Source organism: Dicentrarchus labrax, unplaced genomic scaffold, assembly GCF_905237075.1.
Source record: "Dicentrarchus labrax unplaced genomic scaffold, dlabrax2021, whole genome shotgun sequence".
NCBI lineage: Eukaryota > Metazoa > Chordata > Actinopteri > Moronidae > Dicentrarchus > Dicentrarchus labrax.
In genome coordinates, this window is record NW_026136724.1 from 7723273 (window position 1) to 7743905 (window position 20633).

General features: G+C 40.3%; 1 protein-coding gene across 2 annotated transcripts in view; it reads left to right on the forward strand.

Moving 5' to 3' along the window:
* The first annotated feature begins 874 nt into the window (after positions 1–874).
* Positions 875–20633, forward strand: part of sox5 (SRY-box transcription factor 5) — a 232718-nt gene continuing 212959 nt past the window's right edge. The window contains exon 1 of one of the 2 annotated variants that reach the window (XM_051391850.1): positions 875–1062. The gene's annotated coding sequence lies outside the window, so the exon portion shown is untranslated. Of the gene's footprint in view, positions 1063–6630; positions 6733–20633 lie in introns of those variants that run through there. The other variant, XM_051391851.1, reaches the window with a different exon arrangement.

The following is a 20633-nucleotide window of genomic DNA, read 5'->3' on the forward strand; positions in this document are numbered from 1 at the left end:
AGTTTTGGAGGTAATCTGTCAGTGTGTGAGAATGGGAACAAGATAGGTTACATCCTGTCTGTCAACCAGAATGTAAACCCTTTGAAATCATTATAGTCCTATTACTGTAATTGAGTTTTCAGAATAATACCAAATGCTTCAATAATACCAGATTATGAATTCATTATGATATGCTATAATAATGCTGGCCAGATGCTGCCATTTTGTCTGGCCGGCAAATGAATCTAATCCAAACTGGACATCTGACAATGGAGGTTTTCATAACCCCCAAATGACTTTGAACAGGTTTTGGGTTGTATTCATTTGCAAAAATACTAATTATACACAGAGCCCCCCCCCCCCCCCTACACACACACACACACACACACACACACACACACACACACACACACACACACACACACAGGAAATCAAAGCTGGCTGCAGCATGATTATTGCATGTGAGTAGCATGGTTTTTTTACATGTCATAGACAAACTTAATTTTTGATTTATTGAGGAACTGATAGAAAAACATAAAAACAGGAAATAGAAAGAACACACAAATAATTAGAAGTTTATTTCCTCATTCAAAAACAAAAGTCTGACAAAAAGATTGAGCTTGATTTAAGAATATACAAAAGCAAGTTTTTACTTAAACCTATACGTATATTGTATACTCTTGGGATGAAGGCAAGAGCAAAGAGCTTGATAATAATAATACAGTGTCACTACTGGCCAGCGTCTGCTTGCAGGCACACAGAGGTGGTTTTGGAACAGGAAGCACCGCCTTGACCCTTGCTTCCTCCATTGCGCCTTGTTTATGTTCCAACGACTTCCTGCATTTCTCTGTCATTTCTCAGGCTTGGAATAGCACCGGCCGGCGGATGGATATATCATGATATATTTGTCTAGCAGAGCGTATACGTGTAGAAATAGCGACGTAAGCTGAGGGGAAAGCTGCTTCCTAATAACTGGAGACTGCTGTGGTGTAATTGTAATGCGAGGTTCCTGTCACTAGAGGGTGGTTAAGCCTGAGCTATGTGAGCAAGACTCAACTGTGGAGATACCGTACATGACAGGAGGTAAGATTACTGACGTTTCACAAAATGATCTCTCCTCTGTGTAAAATATACTTGACTAAATACTAGCTAAATGTTTTCTGAAATGTGGGAACTGCAGAATTTGATTTATACATGCCCATACTTGAGATATGAGAAGGAATTGAAAATGTTTAGTTATTTAGATTTCCTCTATATAACTTCTCAAGTTTACCAACTGCATCATCAAAAATTGTAGACAGTATCAATTAAACCACCTACAATATGAATGTGATTTTGCATATGTTTGTTTACCTCTCTTGCTGACCTCCTGCCTTCCTGTAGCTGGTATTAAAACATAGCCTATAATAAATATCTTTATCAATAGACAACCTCTAATGAAATTAGCCTTGAAAGAAAGACTACAATATCTCTGCAGTCACTCGAAGTGCCATAAATCCACTTGATAAATGAGTTCAAGTTGTATTTTTCTTTGAGATTAGTGAAATGATGTACCGGTGGATTGATCTGCCTCCTTTACTTTATCTGACACTTGTCAACATCAACATTTTTTATGTGGAAAGAGAAATGAATAGACTTATGAGACAGATGTTTATAATGAACTGACTGACTTCAGTTGCTGCAGCTATTAGCCAACAGAGGACTGATTTGTGCTCATGAAGGCCACCTAGTCGCATTGGATTGATCATGGGTTCCCCGTCTTAAAAAGAAAATGTGGGTTTTGGGGGGGGCTTGTTGCCCCAGCATGGTGTCATTTGGCCAGGCTCTTAAGCTTCAGGCCCCAGGGGTCTGGCACAGGCTGCCAAATCCTGGGAAGGTAGCTGTACAACAAGCAACTCAAGAGTAATATATGATGCTCAGTGTGTGTGTCTGTGCCTTTTGTTCTTGTTAATAATATCAAAGACAGGCTGCAAAGCTATTTTAGGCCATATACTTTCCAGAGAAGATCATGAATCAGCCCTTAACATTGAATTATACATTTTTGCTCCATAATGGGAATATGATTAGTGGTTATGTGTGATGTAATTTTTCTGTAAGGAATGAATTACATCAAACATATTGTCCATGATTGAAATTTTGAACGGATTGTAGAATTTATATGGCATTATAAAAACTCCACTAACTTCAAAGGAATCCATGGAAATGGCTGAGAGGTCAGAGACAGCTTTGTGCTCCAAGGAGAGAGAGGAAGATCTTTCTCAGATTGAGCATTACAAAGTTATGCTCGTATTACGGCTAAGGCTTCCTGATTCCCATCCCTTCCTTCCACACACACACGCAAACACACGGACACCTACACACACACACACACACACACACACACACACACACACACACACACACACACACACACACACACACACACACACACAGAGCAACATCTATGAAAATATACGGAGACAGAGAGAGGGCTGCACATGATCTTGATTTGGAGCAGCTTTAAACAAATTAGGGCATTTCTGATGCCCAGTTTTGAAGTAAAAAGACCAACACTGTTTTTGGAAACATTCCCAAACAAACCCAAACAGGGAAACTCTTACAACTAAACTGCTTTGTGAAAAAACAGATTAGTATGTCATGTAAGCATGAAAAGATCTAGGTCTTTGTTGTACAATTAGACAAAGAGACAGGGCTGTAGTCTTAGAAATGACGTCATGAGTTCACCTACCCTCTAGTCCTTGGAATTTCTTTAATTTCATTTTTAACTTATTTAACTTATTTAGCTGTTCAGTTATACTTAATGCATTTTTTCTAAACTCAACACACTTACTAAACTCTTAACTAAGATAACTGCCATAAGCTGTTTTCCCTGTGGTTAGTGGCAGATTACATACATTCAGAGTTTATTAGGAAATTACAGACCTGTAAAATAACCCTTTACTGTTACAAACTTGACACAGTTAGTGCTGTTTCAAAGCCCTCTACAGTCAGGCATACAATTATGGAAGAGAAATATTGAATCCTTTATCTATTCACTTGTTTTTTTATTTGTTGGTATATTATAGTATACATATATATGTATAATATACTGAGTAAAAAGTACTGGAATAAGTCTAAAAAATATCCTGCATGAGTTTTTAACTGCAGAATGTAAAATCTCTCTCAGTGGCTGTCATCAGCAAATAAACAGATTACTAGATCTTCTTCTTCTGACTTGTTTATAAATATTATTGTTAAATAATAAAAAATCCCATCTTTGATGGTAACTTGGGAAATTTTAAGATTTTGCAGAAAGGGCTTAAAAGGGTTTAAAACAAGGTTAAAATCCTAAGAGAGCCAAAGAGCATGGCTTTTGCAAACCTTCAGGAAATCAATCTGCATAAAAAGTGACAAAATAGCTTCATCTGTGCAAAGATGATTGCAATCTAAAACTGAAACACTCACTTGTGAAATGTTGGGAGCAAAATGACCCAACTGAGCCCCATATAAACCGGTTTGTACCAGTGGGAGGCCTTCACTTCTGAGACCTGGTCATGATACTCCAGATTCTTGTGGCTGAATTGAAGTAAACTGAAGTTTAAGGCGGGACATTTTTTGAGAAAATCATAAAGATTGGTAGACTTTTGGAAGTTAGGGCACATACAGAGATACACTCATGTAGAAAGAGAGAGAGAGAGGAAGATACACACACAGAGAGCCTGTTCCCTGAGCTACCTAACTGCTAAACGCTGAAGAGAGGAGAGTGAATTTGGAGTGACATCCCAGTTATTGCTCATGACATTTGTGCATCGTCCAGGCACATATGCGCAGTAAAAGCCGCACCTAGGGGAGGTTGTGTGTGTGTGTGTGTGTGGTGTGTGTGTGTGTGTGTGTGTGTGTGTGTGTCTGTACTGATGAGCTAAGCGCAGCTGAGGACAGACAGTGAATGAATAATAAAGTGTGTCAAACCTGACCTATGCGGTCACTCTATTTAGGCGTTACCTCGTTTGACTACCAACCTCCTCTCCATCACACACACACACACACACACACACACACACACACACACACACACACACACACACACACACACACACACACACACACACACACACACACACACACACACACACTTAAATACAAATACAAAGCCTCTTGTGTGAACTAACTTCAGAATGAGGAGATACCATTGAGTGCCTTTGTTTTCTCCAGCTTTAACACACAGTAACTATTGAACTGTGAAAGTGAATTGGACAGGGATCAACCATATAATATAGTTTTGACAGCCTTTGAAGCGCATCCGCTCTGCCCCCACGCTTTTGCTGATTGCCCCTGAGCCCTTTTTCTCCTCTGCACAGGCATACTGTGGCATTTACAAGGTACAGTGGGCAGCAGAACGCTCATTAGAAACAAGTAAGCATACATGGATGGAGAGAGAGGTACAGTGAGTGGGTGAATCATATGGTCGAGTGAAACAGGGATGTAGTAGTAAATAAAAAGCTCGGTAAACAATGATCTGTAGCTGGTGAGTGTCAAAAGGGAGACACCAGTGTACATAAATAATCAATTAATTATACAAGCACCTATGTATACATATTGCATCACTTCAATACTACTGGGGGGCTTTTCCCGTTTATTAGATAGGATAGTTGAAGATAGACAGGAAAGAGGGTAGAGAAAGAGGGAATGATACCCAGCAAAGGGCCACAGGTCGGAATCGAACCCATGGCTGCCGAAGCAAGGACTCAGCCTTTGAACCTCTACCAGGTGATCAATCGGGATGCCCTAAAGATACAGTTTTTAGATATACTATTGATTGCCTGTTCTTGAATATAAGATAATGGCAGATGAATAAAGAAAAAAACAACACAAAGTTTCAATACTGGCCACCATGACATTCGCCACAGCTTCAGTACTCCCTCTCCAAGTTTCTAGAGTTAAAAAATAAATAGTTTGCGTGCTCAGAAATGTAGTTTTTATGAAATCAATAGTAACAGTTGACTGACAGAAATGTTTGTTTCGGTTGTGTGAACCCACACTGAGGTGGCACAGACTAAAAACATATCTTTCTTTTTAGTAGCCTCTTGCTATTGATTTAACAAAAATGCAAGAAAAAATTTGCTAGTGGATCTTTGCCACTGGCTGGTAGTGCCATGTAAAGACTTCAAGAGATTTCATGTGAGGACAATGAGTAGAGCTTCTTCTTCACTGTGTTATGCCTCTGGAGGGATGAACATTTTTTTTCCAAATGATATTATTGTTTAGATGATGGCGGTGGAGAGCTCTGTCTAACACCAAATCTTCCTATACTGTACTGAGTATTGTAATGTATTACTCAGTTTACAGCCACTATTTGGTGAAAAAAGGCACTCATGGTGTGCTTGTTCCATTCTGTTGGCTGCCTGTTTTAAGCTAAGAATAATGAAAACAGCCCATTCCCTCCTTAGGCCAATAAAGGATTATTGGGCTAAATTCCTGTTCTAGTTAACTAAATAATTTTCCGTCACATGCAAAAAAGATAATTTTTGTATTTAAACAAAACACCAGACTCAGGCTAGTAGATTCATATTAAATATCTACTCCGGCAAATTCTGGGTTGTTTACATGAAGTGCAGCGAGGTCAGCCAATGAGTGAGCTCGGTACAGACCAATGGAGACACAGGAGGCGGGCACTCTAACGTGCGCAGGACAGCACGTCTTCGCGAGCTCGTTAACTTTTCACGCCCATGTCTACGAAGAGGTGAGTGTGTCATGCTCGAAAATATAAAGCTAACCTTTTAATATTCTCGTATTTGCCTGTGAAAAACACTCCACCACAAACTTGCGTTGAGTTAAAATATCCACTGACCTCCCTGCGGTTAGGGAAAAAAAAGCGCAATTTTAGCACCAAAAGCCGTAACTGTTATATAAACCCCGCAAAAGTCAGCTGTGTTTACTAGCTATCTGACGGTGGGCCACAGCTTACATAGTATGACTGCAAATAAACTAGGCTAACTCACTGTGTACAAGTCATTTATCAACAATAATAATTGATAACGCCACATTAAAAGTTATTTATACATCCTGGCGGTCTACATCTGCAGCATGCTTCAAGGTTCATCCGCCCACTGCTTTCAGTCCTGTTGCTAAATTAGATCTTTCCAATATGGCTGCCCAAATGTATTCTGATACCCAGAGAGCTTCTGGGACCACTCCAGACTGTAATTGTTTATTCCTGGGATGCTGAATGAATTGTCACCACTATGATGCATTATAAAGAACATGTGTTGGTGTAGCCTTTTGATACACTGTGTGGTAGAAGTTGTCTATTGTTAGGAGTTTGGAGTTTGGAGGTGCTGGCTGGCCTGCTGTGCTGTTTGTGGCTGCTCTGGCTCTGTGGCAGTGCCTGTTCTGGAGAGGAAACAAACTGACGTCTCCTCCCCGTGGTGCCTCAGCTTTGTGTAATTTGCCCAAACCTTGGTGTGTGTGTGTGTGTGTGTGTGTGTGTGTGTGTGTGTGTGTGTGTGTGTTTGTTGTGTGTGTGCGTGCGTGCGTGGTGCGTGCGTGCATGTGTGTTTAATGTGAAGTGAAGTGAAGAGCGAGAGCGGGAAAGAGGTGGAGTGGCGAGAGAGAGGCAGAGAAGTGACACAAATCAATGTGAGCACCCAAACCACCATCACCAGCAGCAGCAGCAGCAGACTCCCCGACCTCCATCACCTTTCTGCCTTTTCCCTGGGAGAGACGGATAGAGACAGAGTCACAGGAAAGACAGTGTCCTCAGCAACGCAGCATCCGGTAAGTCGTAACAGAGATAGAAATACCTCCCACCAAACACAAGTTGTGGAAGCGATGGCAACAAGGGTGCGTTGGCAGTGTGACTCGGCTCTCCAAGGCGCAGAGCGCACAGAGCAAAGGCAGACGTGGTTGGTGCCTTTTTTTCCGCTTTCCCCGTGCACCAGCTCCTCTCCGCTCCCTCTGTCACCGCTGCTGCAGGAAAGAGAAAATAACGCTCAGAACAGCGAGAGAGAGAGCCGCCGCTGGTCCTCCGCTAGTCATATGTTTTAAAGCCTGCTGGAGATTAGAGATTGGATTTAGGGAATCTATTTTCCACCAATCACCACCCTGCCTCCCGGAAAGCAGGAGAGAGCTGGTGGATGAGTAGAAGAGCTGAGAGAGAGAGAGAGAGAGGTAGTGGAGAGGTAGTTCTCTGTGAGACATGCTTTAATATTCATGTAGGAACTTTAGAGTTTGTCTGTCATATGGATTGGTGTTGCCACAGTATTCCCATGTGGATTTAACTGTCTTTGGTTTATAAGACACTTTTTAAAGGACTATTAAGTAGCTTTAAACTTTCTGTTTTATGTTGCTTACTTCATCATGTTTACTGTCTTTGGAGACATATGTGTTTTTTAAATGAAGATTATTTGAACAACTTTCTGTAGGATTAACACTTTACAATACTGATTTTTAGATTGATTTCTCGCCATCTTCCAGTAAGTCACTGGTTTCAAGCTTCATGCTGTGAAAATCAATTAATTTTATTGTTTTGTTTTTTTCATGTTCGTCTAAATGTTGTATCCAGTACAAAATTCTTTGGCAGTCCTTGAATCTGGCTTTTGTTGTAGCATCACTACAGTTGTTGCTTTGTTAAGCTGTTACAAAATAGGACACATACAGTATGAAATATAGTCTTTTTTCAGGACAGATTAAACCATGACACCCAAGTAGTGTTGTTTGTATCCTAGATTTGAACTATTGAAAGTTGTCTCTTTATGAAGTCTTAATCAATACTTTACATGGTTACAGTAATCAGGCCTGGCCCTAAGCATTTGTTTCACTTCTTTGGCAGGGGTGTTGGAGGCCAGTTTTTGGAATTGTACTGTACCAGATGTGCCTGTTGATTAACCATGATGTCCGTCCATGATATTCAATTGAACAATCAAAGTGGCTGACGCCCTATGAAGTGGTTGTCTTTTTTAGCCATGCTATCACTCTAGTCTCGACTGAAATATTCCAACAACTGCTGGATGAATTTCCATGCAAACGTGTACAGACATTCATTGTCCCCAGAGAATGGATCATACTGACTTAAGTGATGCCCTGACTTTTCTTGTGATGCCGCCATTAGGGTTGACATTTATGGTTCAGAGTGAAATATGTTGACAACTACTGGATGAATTGCCATGAAATTTGCTACACACTGTATATCGATAGTGGCCAGAGGATAAATCCCAATGACTTTGATGGTCCTTTTCCTTTAGCACCACCAGCAAGTCAAAATGTTCATGTATTCAGTTAACTATCTACTAGATGGATTTATTCATTGCATGCAGAGATTGAATTTTAATTTCAAAGTTAATCTCCTGACCTTTCACATAGCCTCACAATTAGGTCAAAATATGAATTTGTCCAATACCTTGGTTTATGACACAAATTGCCTGTAGAACTATATAATATTCCCATCAGCCTTTCCTGTACTTTGTGTTAACTGCTAATTAGTAAATATTTTTAAGATGGTGAATGTGGTAAACAGTGCCCCTGCTTATCAACAGCATGTAAGCATTGGCATTGTGACCATGTTAGCATGTTAGGAAATTTTGTATTAATCAGGCACTAACAACTACAAAATGAAACATGGACCCAAAGCCAATTTTTCTAAATACCCTTCATATTTTTTTTGCCAGCATGGATGTAAAATAGGTCTTAAATTGCATTCATAGTGGTCTTAAAAGGTCTCAAATTGAATCTGTTGAAACCTGTAGAAATCCTGTTAATAAAAGTAAAACTAACTAACAGCCATTCTTTTCCATTGCAGCAAAGATGTTTATATCTTCATATCAACCTTATATGCAGGATGCACATTTTAGGAAAAATGTAATTTTTTGTCCTTATGTTGCCCAGTAATAGCCATCCAGTTGACAGCCTTGTATGTTTACATGTTTTGGCGTCCTGCCTGCTAATACCTGCCTTTATGGCTCGAGCACTGTGTGTTTAAGTGTGACTTTGGCGGCTGGAAGCATTGTGCCTCGCTCGTTAAGAGTTTAGAGACAAACCTTGCTCTCCTTTCTTCATCGATGATTTGAGGAAACGTAGAAGCCTGCTGCTGTAAAAGTCGAAGCTGTTAAAGTGTGAAGAGACTTCATTGTAAAACTGTATCCTGTTGGTGCAGAAACTCTGCTACTGTATGACTGTAATCTACTTTTTCACTGCTAAAAAAAATGACTGAACCATTTATTTTATTGAGCAGCGTTGTCCTAGACCATTAGTTATGGCTGAACTGACCTACAAAAGATTATTGAAGCAAAATCGTTTTTTTCTCCATTAGAGAGATCAAACTTTAACTTATACAGTACGACAAATCTACTTCTGACATATTGTACTCAGAGCTATGGATTTTATTATTAGACCTTTCCTTTTCTGTGCTATTATATATTCACTTCCCTACAGCCACCCTGCTCAATTTATTTGAAGAGCCTATTGCTGAGTAATACTGTATCTGCACTGAATGTGAAGTGTGTCTGCTATTTACAGTCATACAGTATCAGTTGCTGATGCTTGGCAGCGGTGGATGTTGTTATCGTAGCATCAGGGATTGGTTTCCGCTCCATTTTAGACAGATGAAAACCCAAACATGTACTGTACACAGAAATACAAACACTTTGTGCTTGAGCGTCTTTGTGTGAGTGTGCACAAGTCCCGAGGCCCACAGAGCGAGACACATTGTTAGATGCATGTAAGAGTTAGACAGAGATAGACATCTGTCATTCTCTGAATGGTATTTTCCCAATGCGACTGACGAGGTACTCTCTCTCTCCCCCCTCTCTCACTCCCAAACACCTACACACACATATGCTAGGGGAGGGCTCAGGTGAAAGAGCTGTATGAGTGTCAGTGCTTTAACAGGGTGTTGATCTCGTACAAGACAGGAAGCAGTAAACAAATCCCCCAACATGTGGCGGCTTGCTGGAGCATATCCCTCTCTTCTTCTCTCTCCATCAGAGTATGTTTGTGTGACTTATGGCGTAATGAAATATCACAGCTGAGTGGAAATTGGAACAGTTTGTCAGTGTTGTAGAGACGTTAGTACACTTGAAAAGGAGTTTGTTTTGGTGAAAGAAATTGTGCAATGAACAGCAATCAAAAATGCTTTTGTTGAATGATGTTATAGGCTTACAAAATCCGCCTGCTTAACAATTTAGAAGTGGCATTGGATGTTTTGGTCACTTGTAAAATAATATTTAGTCCAACATGACCTCACTGATATGAACTGTACGCTAAGTGCCTAATTTATGAAGGCCTGTCCATGTCTCTCTGAAAGGGGGGCTGGGAGATAATTCAATCTTAATTTGACTTTTAACTTTAACTTAAACTTTATGATGATACCATCATATTGTGTTATATTTGTGTTATTGTGTTTTACAAAATTCTGTTGTGAAAAATGATTTGATCACATCAGTGTGATGTTATTTTGCCAAAATCAAAACAATAACAATAACATCCGCACCTTGAAAGCTTTTAAATTTTTTGTGGGATGTGGATTCTGTGATATTTCCCACACTGTGATATCAGTTACAGAAAACTATTATGAATATTGTGATGTCCATATCATCCAGCCATTCCTAGAGGGTTGCAGGTCAATCATTCCTAAGGCACCAAGTACGTCTGGCCACACTTAGAGGTAGGGATGGGGCCGATCCGATCCAGTATCGGTATCGGGACCGATACCAGCGCAATTCACGTATCGGATTTTCCAGATCCAACCTGCGGAGATATCCGATATCCATGAGCCATGTCTGCGCTGTAACGTTGTCTGCTGAAATGACTCCACAAGTGATTCCTGCCGGCCAGTCTGCTAGCTGGCTGCAAACTGTGGAATGGATTTCCTGAACGGAGGCGCGGCTCAACGAGACACAGAGTTATGAGACACACCCCCGCTCAGGAAATCCATTCCGCAGTTTGCAGCCAGCTAGCAAAGCCGTGATTCACAGAGGCGGAAGCTCCCTCGCGTCGTACAACACTATGAACACAATCAAACATTTATAAAAGCAGCACACCAAAGAGCACGAGGACTATTGGGTCAAAATGAGAACATTTGAAGCAGTAACATTATCCTTAGAGTGACTTCCTGAGGAGGGCAGTAATACGCCTAGAAGCGTCTAAACTGCCGGAACTCCATATGAAGAAGAAGAAGAGCAGGGACAGAAAGACAAAAAGAGCTGTCAGGAATCACTTCTGGAGTCATTCCAAAAACAAGGTAAACTCCAGGCAGACAACGTGAAAGCTAAATGGATTAGTGTGTGTGTGTGTTGTTTTAAACTTATTGCACTTTTCTTATATTTCAATTATTTGACATTTTGGGAATTTAATAAATATTGACATGAAAATAAATTTGAAACCCTTACAGTTGCATATTTGTTTTCAGGATGGGATTTTTCCTGTTAACAAGTTGCCTTTTGGGACATACATGCATATATACGTACATATCATACTTGCCTGTTGAGAGGAGTTTATTTCATCCTCATATAAAATCAACAATAATGATAATATTAATATTAAAGCAAACAGAGCTCTGGTTTCGGAATAGTATCGGTATCGGCCGATATCCAAATTCAGGTATCGGGATCGCATCGGAAGTGAAAAAATGTGGATCGGTGCATCCCTACTTAAAGGCAAAGGTGTTTATACCTGTTCCGAAGCTTCCTCCTGGCTTTCTCACACCCCCTCCCAGATCTCGGTCCAAGAAATCTGAGCTTACTTTCCAATATCAGCGCGCCTGGTGGCTGCGCCAAGTTTGTTTGCTTGTGGTAAATTGTTTCCATTTACTGATTACCATTTCAACACATCGTGTGCATCCATGACGCCTAACAAACATGTTGAGTGCATTTCCTTTAACATAAAATATTTGCAAACATTCATTTTTTACATGCATGTTTGCTAGCTGGCAGTCTTCTGCCTTTCCTGGCGCAGTGTTCCTACTACTGCATATTTGATTACGGCCACTTACTGTGAGGGAAATAGAATGAACTTGGCGGCAGGAACAAATAAACAAAAGGGTCCCATTCATCAAAAGATTGCTCCACAGCACTTTGAGTGATCAGAAACGCCACAGACTTCCTTTTAACTTCTTCAAAGATTTTTACCACTTTAAAGTTACTTTTTTTTTTTTTGACATTCAATAACAATCAGTTGATGGAAACTCTCTGTATTGTAAATAGAGACACTATCCAATCTTGCAGTGTGTTGACTTTTAAGATATCAGGGATGATTTTCTTGGTATTATCTTGATAATCTCGATATTGAGTTGCAGCCCCTTTTATTCAATCCACCGCACATTTGTCAAGTGATTGGTATAAATTCAGTTTTACCTGGATTCACCTCATCACTGTACTTCATAAAAGCTTAAGTGCCTACTTAAGTGCACACTTTGTACATTGAGTCTCCTTGTCTTTCTCTCTCCTTTGTAGTCTGTATCCCTATTTAGTTATTTCTCTCTCTCTATCCATCTAATGATCTATCTATCATTCTCTCTTTCTCTGTGTATCTCCGCAGACTTTGGACGAGGATGAGGAGTGCGCTGCCAAGACGTATGAATTATTAGACTAATGGGCTTAAGTGGCTTGTCCTAACATTGTCTCCCTCCAACACATAGTCATGCAGAGGCTTAGGAGAATACACAAAGCAAGAATACAAAATTAGAATGAAACCAAAATACCAGCCCCCCTTCTCTCCGTTGTGTTTTTTTTTCGAGGTCAGGATTAAAATTAATCAGAAGGAACTGTTAACTTCCCCCCCTCTTCTCCTCTCCCCCACCTCCTCTTGTGTCTTCTCTGTTTTGTAAGCTCGAAGTGATCCATTGTTATTAAATTGAGAGATGTGCCGTGTGCCTTTATTCCCTGCGGGGGCTTTTAGTAAGTGAGCTGTTACAATATTTGACTTTAAAAGACGGCAAATTTCCTTAAAAATAGAGAATGAAACTGGGACAGATGAACTACCGTATATGTTGCAGGATGAGAAGACGCTGGTTGGGAGGAATAGTTGAAGGAGAAAAGGAGAGGAGGGCAGAAGATGTAATGTGTGACATAGCACTGAAATCCCTGAGCTTAGTCTGAGCTTTGGTCTTTGCTAGATAGTGCCTGAGTTTAACAGCACACTAAGCATTAGGGCCTGGAGACACCACCTACGTCTGTGTCGCGGAACGTCTTGCTATTTTATTTTGGCGCCCATGTTAACAGGTTAGGACAGTCACGCTGCCTGTGAGCTGCACTTCTCAGGTGTGGCAGCAGCAATGCTTCACTGTAGAGTCCAGGCCTTGCCTATTTTTTTCTGTGAGCTTTGTGCAGTTTCCTGCACAAATAAGACAGTAAAAAGGGTCTGTTCATAGTCATATCAACATTACCAGCAACATATCCACCTTTCACTACAGTTTCAATGTATGTATCTGTAGAATATGTCACAGACATGAAAAAAAAAAAAATATTCCTCCTGTATCTTTTTCCGATAAAAAGCTTTCTAGCATTTCTGTGGACAGGATCAATTCATTTGGTAGCAAGGCTTTTATTATAGTATTTATCAAAAGAGAATGCAATGTAGAAATTAGGGCTGGCAGCAGCAGAAACGCTGTGTGGACACCACAGGCGTGTGTGGTGGCTATTTGTTAAAGCATACAAAGTATGATTTTGTCTTTCTGTAAAGTTTATTCAGTCATCAATGGAACCCTCACACACTCCCGTATGCGAAGGCTTGAAAGAGTGAAGATTCAAAGAGGCAGTATCCCTTTATCCCTGTTTTAGCGTCACTCTAACATAGTTGCACATTCCTGAGTTCTGGGGCTGTAAACAGATAGTGTGGCGCGACGATGGGTCTCATCATGTCCTTGGATGTTCAGTGAAGTTTCAGCATCAAGTTATTAAAGTTTGGTGTAGCCATATTAAGGTTCTACACAGTGTAGGATATACATCTGTAATACATCACTTTTCACACATCTCGCGTAAACATGGTTTGCATTTAGCCGGCCTTGGGAACACAACTAAATGGTGACTGTGCTATAAATAAAACCATTGTTGAATGAATGAATTGTTTACTTAATATAGCAATCTTTTTATAGACCTTTCCTGTCTGCAGCGTGAAAGGCTGTGGGGTTGAGCGTGAAACTTCATCACTCATGCCAGATAGCAAATAATTGACCTTTTCATAAGGTGAGGACATGTGGTGTCCAATCAAATACGTGCAAGCAAATAACACAGATTACTTACTTTGTTACTTGTTACTTGAATGCTGTTCAATTTCTACTATTTACCTTGTGGTCATCACAACAAAAGATAACCGCTTTTCAGAGTTGTACAATTCTGTCTCAGCGTATCATAGATTGCTCTGCAGACTTCCAGGATGTCTCACTGGTACCTGAAGCAACAAGCAAACCACTGATGCCGCCTGTTGCATTGTGTATAAGAAAGGCATACACCAAATTCTGTGACCTGATTTTGAGTTTTACCTTTGTTTCCAAGCAAATGTTTCTGTCATGCTTACACACTGTATTTTTAAAGCTGGATTACAAACTTTGATAGCTGTGAGAGCAGAGACCTGTGGCCAGTACTCTGTGGGTCTGGTTAGATCCTTTATACCTCACCTGTAAATATTTAGTCAACCTCTATTCCTATAGCTGATCCTCCAGCTTCACAGAATCTGTTGTATCACAGATTTCGGTGTCACACTGGAGCAAAGCCAAGTGAAATGCTGCCTCATGATTGCAGAGATCTCATTATATTCAATTTTTGTGTCTGCGAGACTACATGAGCTTCAGGATATTAAGGGTCAGTTGAATCATTTAAAATTACAGACCATTTTTGTATACATACACACACCGTGGAACCTTTGTATGCAGTCAGTGGGTCAAGCAGCTCCCACCCCTTAAAACAAACAAAAAAAGATCCCAAAAAATAAAAAATAAAGAAACAAGAACCGACAAAAAGAAGAATACCCCTTGAGGCCTTCCTAATGAACCAAAGTCCAAGTCGGACAGGGGCAGCCTATTTCCAAACTTTTTTTTCTTCTCCTTTTCCTTTGTGCATCAAACTCTTCAAAAAAGCATAACAAGCTTCTTTCATGGATCAAACGAGAACGGCAGTGCTCATTGTGCCAAAGCGGGATAAAAAAAGGAGTCGGAGAGAGAGAGAGAGGGTGGGAGAGAGAGAAATACCTTATTATTGTTATCAAAGTAAAGCCAGCTTCTCTCCTGCTGCTCTTATGGGACCTCCCTGACTCTCTCTGCTTATAGACCCAGGGGGAATCTAAACATGACCCGCATACACACACACACAAACACACACACACACACACACCCCCTTTCCTGGAACACACACACACATACGTGGGCCTGTCTTGGTGCACGTCGTTTCATTTGTAAAATTAGTCCATTCTCTCTGACCCTGTCTTTTCATCAGGCGCGGTGGTGCATATTTTAGTCCCTTTCCTGCGCTTGTTTTACTAATTGGTGGCTATACTTTGCCCAACACTGATATCCTTTGATCATCTCAGATCATTACGTTTACCTCATTAATTTGCTCAATGTGATTTTTCTCCCCCTAAAAAAAATGTAAGGGTCCATGCAAAATTGGATTAATAATGGATCATATGAGCCAAGAGAAAGTGTAATTCCTTTGTGATTTCTCCTCTATTTCTCTCGCTCTTTCTCTTACACTCTTTCTCTGATTATTTTGTCTAATTGTCCTGTGGTGGGCAAGTCAGCTTTAAAGGAAAAGGTCAATAATTTGGGAGATATGCTGAGATGAGCATATCAACACTAATCTGTTAGTTGGGAGCTGGAGTTAGGATGTCAGGACGTGTTTAGCCTAGCTTAGCACGGGAGACAGCTAGCCCATTTTCACAACTACCAACGCCTGTAAGGTTTCTTTTTAGCCTAACATATCTTTTTTTGCTTAATGTTGGGATCAGACTGCATTATTTCAGCCTGGTAATGGCCTGAATAAAAAAAAAGTTTGTTCCTGCCAACGTCTGTCAGGAACAAACTTTTTTAATTCCTTGGAGGTTGTCGTTGTGGAACCAACTGATGCAGCGGCTGGATCGCCTCACAAACTAGCATGCCAGATTTGTTTGCTGGGCGCCCAGGTAGCTCACCTGGTAATGCGCAGGCCCCATGTACAAAGGCAAAGTCTTTATCGCAGCGGCCAGGTTCAATTCCAGCCTGCTGCCCTTTGCTGCGTGTCATCCCCCCCCTCTCTCTATGACTGTTTCCGCCCTCAGTGTTTATGCTAAAGCTAAACACGTCCTGACCCCCGCTCTGTACATCATGCACAGACATGAGATTGATATTGATCTTTCCATGTCACTCTCAGAAAGAAAGCAAATAAGCATATTTCCCACAATGATGAACTATTCCATTAAAGTTCAGTACACAGGCTTATCGTACCCACACATTCAAGGTTGCACACAGACACATACAAACCCACAGACAGCAGGTGCAAACATCCACTTTTATACCGTTTTGCTACTCCACATAGAACGGGTCCTGTTTGTTCAGACATACATTAAACACTGTGATTCATCCAAACTGCGACAAGTCTACAATCATACTTCACTTTCACTCACCAGCTGCGATCATAAAGAGTGAGAGTACTTCCTGTATCACACTGTTTCCTGTATTTCATCCCCTTTTCAGCATCAATATCTCCTCCACAGATATCTTCCCTAACAATAGGCTGTTGTCTGCGCTTTGTTGTTGACAGCTTCATTGTCAGTCCATCCAACTCCAAATTGTGTCGCACATAAAGACGTGTATCTTCCTCTTCCTTTCTCGTTCCTCTCCCTCTTGTTCTCTTTGGAGCAGATTACATCTCAGATCACTCTGTCTGCAGGCGCCGCTCGGCATTGTGTTGCGTCTCTCCCTTGTTGTCACGTTGAGCTCTGCGCCCTCCTATTATCATATAGATAAGTGAATGTTCTGTTGCGGCAAGACGGGAAAGCGTGGCTCTAATGTAGTGCATTGTGTACGTTGTTAAAATTGGCCCCTGTCGCCTTTGCCATTCAAACCGCCCGCTCCTCTGTCCTAGTTGTAAACACAATCACTGAAGATTGTGAGGTTTTTTTTGTTTTGGGGCCTTGTGTCTGAGGAGGAGATGATGCGTGTTTTTGTGTTTTCTCAGTAACTTGTTTTTGTAATGTGAAGTGGGCCATTTTGCACGTGAGTGTGTACAGTATATGTGTGTTTTTACATGGTGTATAGCCCAGTGTGTGAGCACTGTATTCTGAACGTTATTTCAAGGTGAAGGAAAAGCACCTGATTATGGTTTACGTTTTCTGGGAAAAATTTTACATTTACACGCTTAATATTTGTACGTCATTGCATGCTTAGTGTAGTGTGCAACAGTGTGTGTGTGTTTGTATCTAGAGGAGAATTTCTTTGACAGCGATAGAGTGAGTTTAGGCAAGAGCAAAATCCCCTACAGCTCTCATGGTTCAAATAGCCTTTGGGTGCTGTGTGTGTGTGTGTGTGTGTGTGTGTGTGTGTGTGTGTGTGTGTGTGTGTGTGTGTGTGTGTGTGTGTGTGTGTGTGTGTGTGTGTGTGTGTGTGTGTGTGTGTGAGAGAGAGATACAGGAATACACCACTTAACTCTCAAATCCTTCTTCCTCCCAGGGCTCCCACTTACACACACACACACACACACACACACACACACACCTGCACACACACCTGCACACACACTTCCACACTCCGAAAAGTCAAAGTTAGTTAACCCCAGTCCAGACCAGTCCAGTACAGTCCTGGGTTGTCCACTCACTCCGATCTAGCTCGGCTCAGTTGACTTCAGTCAGTTTTAGCAGGACAGTGTGAACTCAGCCGAAGGAGCTGCAGGCTGTGATGTGATGACTCAGAGATGGAAGGAGACAATCTGTTCTCTGTTTAGCCCCAGGTGTGTGTGTGAGTGAGTGTGTCTGTGTGTGCATATGACACACGTGCAGTGTGTGCGTATTAATGCAAATGCTCCTCAAGGATTTGATGCACTGTGATATTGACAAAAAACAAAACAAAAGTTATGATTTATTTATATTTGTTATATTATTGACTGTGTGGCATGTACCCACTGTGATTTATGCGGACAGACCTGTGTCTGCTGAGTTTCTTTACCACCATTTCTTTCTTTCTAGCTTCAGACATTTTGGAGGGTTAAAAATGAAATGCCCGGGTTGAGTAAAACAAACAATTTCTGCAACACACAGTTTGATTTAAAGCCCGTGGGGTTTCCATACTACACCAGAGCAGCTTGTTAAGAAGTTAAGGAAACTTTCTAAAACACATTTCTGAAACAAACGGTAGCCTCCTCTGGTTTGGAGATATTTCTTTCCTCAATTAAAGGTTCAGCTCTAGGATCATCTGGGCATTGGGGAGGTCAAGCTGAGTATGAATAATGTAGGTGTTGCAGAGTGGTTACTGCAAGAACAAAACTTTTTAAAGTTCTAATCCTTAAAAGTTTAATGATATTAAACCCCATTTTTGATCCTTTTTAGTTTTTTTTCAGCTATAGCTATTCAGTGTATTAACATTTTTGTACTTCCTCAGCAGTGTTGGGCAAGTTACTTTTAAAAAGTAATTAGTTACAGTTACTAGTTACTTCTTCCAAAAAGTAACTAAATTAGTTACTTAGTTACAAATTATAAAAGTTACTAGTTACTTCAGAAAGTAACTATTGCGTTACTTTAAGTACATTTTTAAATGCTCAAATGTGACCCCACCTCCACCCCTCTTTAACGGAACTTAAAATACATGTGCATGTTCAATTATTTATGATAAATCTGAATATTATAATGAAAAGGACACTTAATACAATACATTATTAAAAGAAACAATGTACACAAATCTGTTGCTGTGGGACAAAGTGAGACTAGCCTCCAATCAAATGCCATGTATGTAGATATTATGTTTATATAGTGGATCGATACAAATAACACAATAGATGTTTTGGAACTTTTGATATTTATTGCCCCTCAACAGGCCACAACTGGGCAAAATTAAATTATGCTTGTTAAGCACTATACCAAAAATATATAACAAATATATACACTCTTTGTAGTGCAAATAAAACAAAAAAAACCTTCAGACTATTGGTAGATATACTGTACTTGAAGTATTTTCTTCCTCGAAAAAGTAGAACAGTGTGAGGTGCTTTCAATCTAACATAATAATAGCATAATGTGCATTTCACGATTACATTCGTTCCTTTAATTTCTTGGATTTCTTCCATTTAGAGAAGGCTACTTTTGGATTATTTGGGCTCGCCATACCTGTCTCTCATTGACTGACTCGCTTGTGTTGTTCGTTGTGTGTCCGACTATGCGTGCTTTCCAACACCCTCCCAACTCTGCCTTTGATTGGCATACCATGAAATTTTACTCAACCTCAGCCAATCGTCAGCATTTATGCGCTTGTCTTGTGCACTGCCCACTAACCAAGGAAGAACAGTAAAAAAAAAAGTCTTTGCCTCTCGGCTCAGAGATCTAGTTGGTCTGATGAAAAAAACAGCTTCAATTATAGTAACATGTCGCATTTTTTGGCAGTAACAGTAACGGCGTTATTAAGATGGAATCAATTAGATTACTCGTTACTGAAAAAAGTATTCCCATCACTGTTTTCATTGTTGATGGCGGAGTCCACCATTCCCATGGTTGAGGATTTCACAGAATACGCATGCATTTAATCCAGCATAACTGTATATCACCCTCACTGTTGAGTCTCCTAACATGTATCATAGATGTATTAAGATACTGCTGATGCAATTTCCTACTGCCTCTGCTTTTCATTTAAAAGCATTGAACTGGTGCAAACTGAGCAAAACACTGGTGAAGCAGTCACAGGAAACGTAGTTAATTTGCAGTTATCCCTACAAAACAAGTAACAATCATTTTGGCAATAAAGGAATAAAATAAATCCAAATTTATTTAGAATAAGAATGGGAAAAATTTGATTTCAGAGGTCAGTTGTTCCTTATGAGCGTACTTGGAGAGTTGGTGCAAATTTTTCCAAAATACTGATTAAAGCAAAGGATATTCATCTACCCTAAATATAGCATACAAGTGTGCTCCCCCACTTCTGTAGGTACCACTACAGCCTTGTTGAGTAATTCTTGGCCAAGGTATTTCCTTTAAAATGAAGGGTAAGTGTCGTAAGGGTGGAGCAGACATGCTTCATTTAAAAGATAAAAGAATTGTAGCTGGGTGGTTTGAAAGCATGCTAAGATAAGGAGTGGTCCTTAAAGTCATGTTCTGTGACGTGATTTCATGTAAACAGTGAAACAAAAAATACCAATCTTAGCATACATGTGCAGGGTTACATGAGGTTGAGAGTAGAGCAAATTGATTGAAGAAAAAATCCTGATTAAAAATGTAAATCGGGTGTGTGATTTTAGTCCATATTGTGCAGCCCTAGTTCAGAGTTCAGTCCATGAGAGTCTTCACTGTTGTCTTCAATTTCTGTCTCTCTCCCACTTCTTCCCTACTGTGTAAAGGTTAAAAAGCCAATTGACTGTCTTTGCTTTAAAGAAAAAGGAGACCTGAAGACTTAAAGTTGACATACTGTCATCCCCTGTAGAAAGAGAGAATAATGGAACAGTAAGGGGCCTTTTAACTCCACCATATGTTCAGCATAACAGCAGATTTCTTTGATTTTTTTTTTATATGCATGTGTA